The following is a 7257-nucleotide window of genomic DNA, read 5'->3' as shown; positions in this document are numbered from 1 at the left end:
CCACGGTGCTGAGGCTCAGGCCTGGCACCTGCCTGCATTGCCAGCCCTCTTTCGTGGCAGGACACCAAGGGCACTAGCTCCAACATGGCTTGTGACTGTGGGGCCAATGTGCCATGCTCCCTAGGATCCAGGGCCCAGAGGGCTGTCAGTGGGCCAGGAGGTTCCTTCTCAGAGCTTTCCTGGAAGATGGTGGGCGGGGGCAGGAGGCCTGCAGGGCATTCCAAGCAGGACAAGTGTTGGGGGACAGGTCGGGAGGCCTGGACAGGCCATTCCAGAGCCGCACTCAGTACCAGCGGCCTGGGACGCCTGTGCCGTCTGAGAGGCTGGAGTGACAGCCTGGGTTTGCTCAGTGCGATACCTGAGCAAACAGCCCTGTCGACGGGGAGGCACGCACAGAAGAAAAGAGGCTAGAAGCCTGCTGCCTTTTTGTTCTCATCTTAAAGTTTGTTTTTTAATAGGTAACATGCACATGGCAAAGAAAAGTTCACGTGGTGCAGGGAGGTGCACAGTGGAGCATGAATCTCCTCCCTGCCGTGGCATTCGCTTTCCCCGTCCCTGCCCCAGAAGCACCGCCAAGGCCAGGGGCTTCGCTGCCCGCCCGAGTGCCCGAGTGCCTATGTGTGTTCACACGTGTGTATGCACATTACCCCTGTTCCGGGAACGTAGACGTTCTGTCGGTTTTTTCTTCACTTCACACTTGATCTTCGGATCGTTCCGTGTCAGGTGGCGGAGCAGCTTCACTCCGGCAGCTGCATACATTACGGATATACGGCAATTTATTTAACCAGTCCCATTGGGATGGATTTTTGTTCCCGATACGTTTTGCAACAACAGACAATGCAGCGACAAACATCCTTATAAATATGCTTCCGGTAACTCACGCACGTGGAATGACGGGAGCACACGGTCTTAATTAGTTTTGTCTTACCGTCTTCCGGCAGGGACTAATAGCTGTCCTCCAGCGTGTCCCCCTTTTCTTCCACTGTAATAGAATCTCGGAGTTTTTTTAAGCTGGGCACACAGCTTCCTGGAACAAGACTGCATTTTCCAGGCGTCCCTGCGGGTGGGTGTGGCCATGCGACTGAATTCTGGCCAATGGGATGCAAGCACGCATGCGACTTCCTGGTGGAGAGGCTAGGCTCCGTGCCTTTCTTCCAGCGGGCATGTGGTAGGAGGAGCCCGTGTCCTGACGCTGGTGCAGCCACAGTTGCCTTGGACTGTCCACCTTAGGATGACTTTTTGAGGATGCGTGAGAAATAAACGTCCCTACTTGGCTTAAATCCCTTTGGATTTTTCTTTTACAGTTGAACCTAATCGGAACCAACAGGCTCTTCAGAGAGGCTGTACTCGTGTTAACTTCTCCCGGCACTGTCTGCCATTCAAATTTTTGATTTTCCTGAAAGACCTGCTCACTTCTGTTCTGCTAGGACCACATTCTGTGTGCTGTATCTGGATGGTAACAAACATCATGCCGAAGAGTGGCCAGAAAGTGGGGGTTTCTGAAGCCTTGGTACGGTGATGGAGTTCACTCTATGTGGCCCAAGTTCCAGTCCTACCTCCCTACCGCTGCTGCTCACGGGCTGTGGACTGGGGGCAAGTCATGTCCTCTCTCTGACCTTCAAGTTCCTCCGAGTGACTCAGGGTATCACATGACTGGTTGCCACCTAATACCTATTTTCCCTCCCTTAGTGACCACACCTGATATTTTGTGGTTCAGGGAAGCACCTGGATATAAAGAGACATTCCCTGCCCCTTTGCAGTGACTCATGTGACTAAGTTCTGGTCAGTGGGATGTTAGGAGAAGTATGATAAACTTTCTTTAGCACAGCTAGGAGCTGTGCTCCCTTTGTCCTTCTGCCTTTCTCCTTCCTGCTTCCTGGAATGCAGATATGATGACTGGCTCTCCAGCAGCCATCCTGGATGATGAGGTGACTTGGGGAAGCTCATTGTCATGCATCGAGGAGGCTCAAATAGACAAAACAGTAAGCCCTGTCCCTAGTGATGGTGGTGCTGCTGTATCAGCCGTGGGCTGCTACCAACAGGCTTCTTTAACCCGAGAGAAAAGCTATCTTGTTGACATCAAACTTGGCCCTAATGGAAACATGTGAGGATCAGAACATGCCCCTCAAGGGGTCACTTGCAGGAGACAGGATAATATTTTGAGATGGTGATTGTCTTTTCCTTCCTGAACTTCATCTTCTACTCCCTCCCATGTCAGTGCGAGTTTGGTCTTGTCCTTCCTTGCCCAGGGAAGCCCACAGCTGGTGGATGAGCTCCTGACTTTGTCCCAAATGCCTTGGGCTACAGAAGGCAGCAGGGGCTGTGGAAAGAAACAGGTGGGGATTCCCTTGGGAGTGAGGTCTATGTGTCCCTGAGTATTGAGGACCCAGGCATGGGTAAGGCCAGGCTCCAGATAACACAGTACCCTTGTGAGCTTAGGGAGGAAGACCCTGGGCACAGGGTCCTTGGCTGCTGCAAAGGGGTCTCCTGGCCCAAGTGTGATACGGACACAGCAGAGCTCCGAAATCTGCAGGTCCCCATGGCCAGGAGCACTGGAGGCCTCAGTGATAACAGGTGTGAACACAGGACCATTGGTGTGCCGGCCTGCTGGGCTTGCCGTAACAAAGTACCACAGACGGGGTGGCTAAAACAAGATGATTATTTCTTCCAGCTCCGGAGGCTGGAAGTCTGGGATCAAGGTGCGGGCAGAGTTGGTTTCTCAGGAGGCCAATCTCTCTCTGGCACGCTTGTTCTGTCCCCAGATGGCCTTTCCTCTGTGCATGCGCATTCCTGCTGCCTCTCTGGGGGCCTACATTTCCTCTTCTTCAAAGGCCACCTGATGGCCTTATTTTAACTTAATCAGTTCTTAAAGGCCTTGTCTCCAAATACAGTTGCATTCTGAGGTGCTGGGTGTTAGGGCTTCCCCATGTGAATTTGGGGAGGACACAATTCAGCCCATAACAAATGGCACTAGAGCTTTTCTCTCCTGACATCCTGGCACTGTGCCAGATCCTGGGAACTTGACCAGAACCACAGACCAGGCAGAAAGCCCCCAAGAATAACAGGGGTGTAATCTTCCACCTACTCAGCAGGATAGGGCTAAGTAGGACATTAAGTGGCATTCTAGAAAGTCACTTGTATGTGTGTGGACTGGGATTCACAGTGCCTGTATGGGGGGGGGGTTCTCTGGAGAATTGCCCACACATTCTGCTTCTCTTCCTTCTGGACACACCTATAGGATTATTGTCCTCCCCTGCCCCCCTCAGGGAGAGGGGTAATGCTGCTGTGTGACTTACTATGGTTAGTGAAATGTCAGGAGAAGTGACACGTGTCCCTTCTGGGTAGAAGCATTTAACTGCTAGTATGTGACTTGGTCCTGCCACGGTCATGGAAGCACCTGTCAAGATGGGGATGCAGGTAGAGGCTCTGCCTCCAGACTCTGCAGGGGCCAAGACAAGGCTCTTCTGGATCTTGGGGTGGGGTGCTCTCTCTCCGAGAGCTGGTCTGCTCTTCAGCCACAGGTCATCCACAGGAGGCAATTCCGCTAAAGCCCTGAGAAGTACCCGCGAGATGGGCGTGCTTCTGTCACCCCCACTTACAGGTGAGGGCACTGAGGCTCTGACTGGGCCAACTGCTGTCTCGTGGGAAGTGGAGCTGGGAGGGAGGCCCCAGGACAGTGAGCTGCCACACCGCACCCCACCAGCAGCAGGTATGAAGGGTGTGAAGGGGAGCTGACCGGCAGGTATTATGTTGGAGGGAAAGTCGGGGCCGTGGCAGGGGCCGTGTGTTGTTGGCTGGTTGTCCTGGGGGGAGAATGACAGTCATTTGTTATGCAGAGCCCTGTGATAGCGGCACTCCCTGACACTATCTGTGTGCAGGCCGCATTCTGGACGCTCCACGGGGAACAGAGTCCCACGCTGTTAAGATGCCCACTTTACAGATGGGGAAGCCGAGGGATAGAGAGGCCACATGGCCAACACAAGGCAGGGCAGGATGTGACCACAGGCCTCTGACCACTGCACTCCACTGCAGAGACTCACAGAAACACCTCCCACATAGAAAGGGCTCTGAGCCTGGTGGCTGGGGCCATTGGACCCAGGAGAGGGGCCTGGAGTCCCTCCACACACAGTCTAAGGGTGCAGTGAAATCCCCACTGGATTGCCCTGGAGGGGAGAGAGAGCCCCCTGGGGTGCTTATGGCAGAGCTGGGTCCAGAATGCACACTGTTCAAGCATTCCTAGACCCAGGTCAGCCTTTCCCTCGCATGTGACCTTGACCCAGTTCTGCCTTTCGCTCATATGTGACCTTGACTCAGGTCGGCCTTTCCCTCACAAGTGACCTTGGCAGGGCTCCTTGCTCTCTATGCCTCAGTTTCCCCACCTGCAACGTGGCACCGACCATGCCCACCCCCGATCCTGCACAGGACCTGGCACCAAACAGCTTCTCTGTCTCGGGGGCTGTCCACCTTCTGTTTCTAAGCAGGACCTTCCTGGGGGAGGCGCCGGGCCTGCTTGAGGGGAGCGGCCCATGTAATTGGCCCCGCGGATCAGGAGGCATCTGCTGGCCATCCGAGCGTGGCCAGCGTTTTATTTCTCATATTGTTTGGGGACAGTGACTCAGCTGAACACATCCAGCAAATCAAGACCCAAACACCTGCTGTGAAGAATGTTTAAAGCCAGGCTCCAGTCAAGATCTCGTTAGGAGCTCCGGGAGGCTGAGATGCAAAATCAGTTCCACTTGGCCAGTGTCGAATGGCATTCTGGGGAAGATGAGTCTGATTCGAGGTGGAAAATTGGAGACAGCCTTCCCAGTGGGCCAGGGTCTGCTCCTGGCCGTGGGGCTGGCCCGGCCCACACCCTCACGTGGTGGGCCTGCCCCCCTGGGGTCGGTCCCAGAAACCCCTGACTCCCAGAGCGGTGTGGGGTGACGGCACTCTCATGCAGCCATGGGAGCAGCCTCTGTGAAGGTGGCCTTCCAGAAGCTTCTATTTTTCCTTCTTGTGCACATTTCAAATACCAACTCTCGTTATCCTCATGAACAGGTGGCCCATGGCGTGCACGATGTTTAAAAAATGTTTTCTAATCAGTCATCAGAACTTAAATATTAGATATCACACACACTTCCAGATTTTTAGCTTCTCAAAAGAAAATTCACAAGATGCAACAATCCCAGTTTGGGTATCCGCCCCCCCCCCCCCCCCCCAGTTATGACAGGTCCACCTGGCCTACATCGATTCTTTGCGTCTCCAGTCTGGCATATGGGGGTTTGAAATAGCTGAGAAACTCTGAGGTGTGGCACCGAGGTGACACGTCCAGGCCTCATCTAGTGCTTCCCATCCATGTTATCCTGCAAACATTTACTGAGCACCTACTATGTGCCAGGCTCCCATGTTTGGCTGTCTGGACACAGAAGGGACACGTGAAAACGAATTACAAGCTCACATTGTGGGGGGCTTCTGTGCCAGCTCAGTGTACTGATGAAAACCACCCCCTCCCCCCTCTCCAGGACTGGCCCTCCCATATCATCAAGGCTCCCATGGTGGGCACAGGTGCAGGCCTAGCCCATGAGAAGCTGCAGTGAATGGCTCAGAGATGAATGTGACACTTGGGGAAGGGCCAATCAGAATCACAGAGCGGCTTCTGGCCCTCAAGAACAAGATGTCTCTTTCTGCCGGGTTGGTTGAATTAGTGGGCTGTGGTCCTGGAGCTGCTGTCACTCCCTTGCTAGAACCTCTCTGAGGATCAAGCCACCCCAAGCCACGGCAGAGGCTAGACAGGGAGCAAAGCACAGGAACAAAGCATCATCCAAGTGCCTGGATCCAACTGTGCCTGAGTGCAGCTTGGTCAGGGTTTCCAGGCACCAGAGCTAAGGCAGATCCTTCTTTGCTCAGGCTAGTTTGAATTGGGTTCTTATCCCTTGTAACTAGAGGAGTCCTGGCTGATGTGAGTGAGGAGGGAGTTACTCTGGGGAGATGCTGGGGGGCTGTGGGAATGGAGAAGGAGGCCCAGTTCTGCTGGGGGCAGGGTCCTTCCAAGATGGAGACTCTGGGCAAGTTTGAGGGGTGAGCTGATGTTAATGAAATGAAGGGAGAGCAGAGCAGGAGGACATTCTGGACAGGGGAACCCATGAACTAAGACTGGTAGATCAGTGTTGATTTAAATGAGACAAGAGAGGGGCGCCTGAGTGGCTCAGTCAGTTAAGTGCCTGACTCTTGATTTTGGCTCAGGTCATGATCTCAGGGTCATGGGATTGAGCCCCACATTGGGCTCCCCGCTCAGTGGGGAGTCTGCTTGTCTCCCTCTCTCTGCTCGCTCTCTCTGTCTCTCTCAAATAAATAAATAAATAAATAAATAAATAAATAAATAAGTAAACCTTAAAAAAAAAACGAGACAAAAGAGTCTCAGAATCTTGGTTCAAATAAAGAATCTAACAACATCTTAGCTTTTATTAATTTTTTCCTTTATGCAAGTGGCAATGATCCTCTTAGGTTTTGACCCAGAAATTCCAGAACAAAACAGATGCCAAGTTAAATATTATCGGCAGGGCGAGAAATGCTCCCATAAGGCACCCCCCAGTTCTGGGCCTTGCAGCCTGCGAGGGCTGAGGTCACATTTCACAGGTCACGGCAGGCAGGCCCAAAGGCCAGGCATCTTACAAGGCTCCTTTGTGCAAATAACCCTTCTAAGGACACGTTCATACTGACAGAAAATAGAACAGGGCTTTACATTTTCACATCAGTCTCCACACTGAAGAGGAGAACATGCATGGTTTTTTTGGTGAACATTTTCAATCCACCACTTACCGGAACCAGCTCTATGATTCTGAGGAGCGTCTGTGTTTTTGCAGCTGTAGGGGAAGCGGGAACATTTTTTGCTTCTTATCTTGCTGAGATTTCTTTTACCAGCAGTTAGAAAAGCTTAGAGTTTTCAAGGCTAAGTACTGAAATTTCATTATTTGGCACCAAGAGGAGGGAAAAAAAAGCAGCTCAACAAGATGGAAACATAGACTATGAAAAGGCAAAGAGTAGAGGGGGATTAACAAGTAAGGGAATTGGGGCAAATGCCATTTGCATCTGTGGTGAGAGTCAGCTTGCTCCCAGCGTGCTTGGGGAGCCATGGGTGCGGGACGTCGCCTCGCTGTGAGTGGACATAACTGGACTTGGCTTAAATAAAGAGGGATTATTTTTCCCTGACAAAATGTGAGGTCAGGAGGCAGCAGACAAAGGCTGGTGCGGGACTCCATGGTATCATCAGTGCCC

This window comes from Halichoerus grypus, chromosome 1 (genome assembly GCF_964656455.1).
Source record: "Halichoerus grypus chromosome 1, mHalGry1.hap1.1, whole genome shotgun sequence".
Classification (NCBI taxonomy): Eukaryota; Metazoa; Chordata; class Mammalia; order Carnivora; family Phocidae; genus Halichoerus; species Halichoerus grypus.
The sequence above is the reverse complement of the archived record's forward strand: the minus strand, read 5'-3'. Positions refer to the sequence as shown.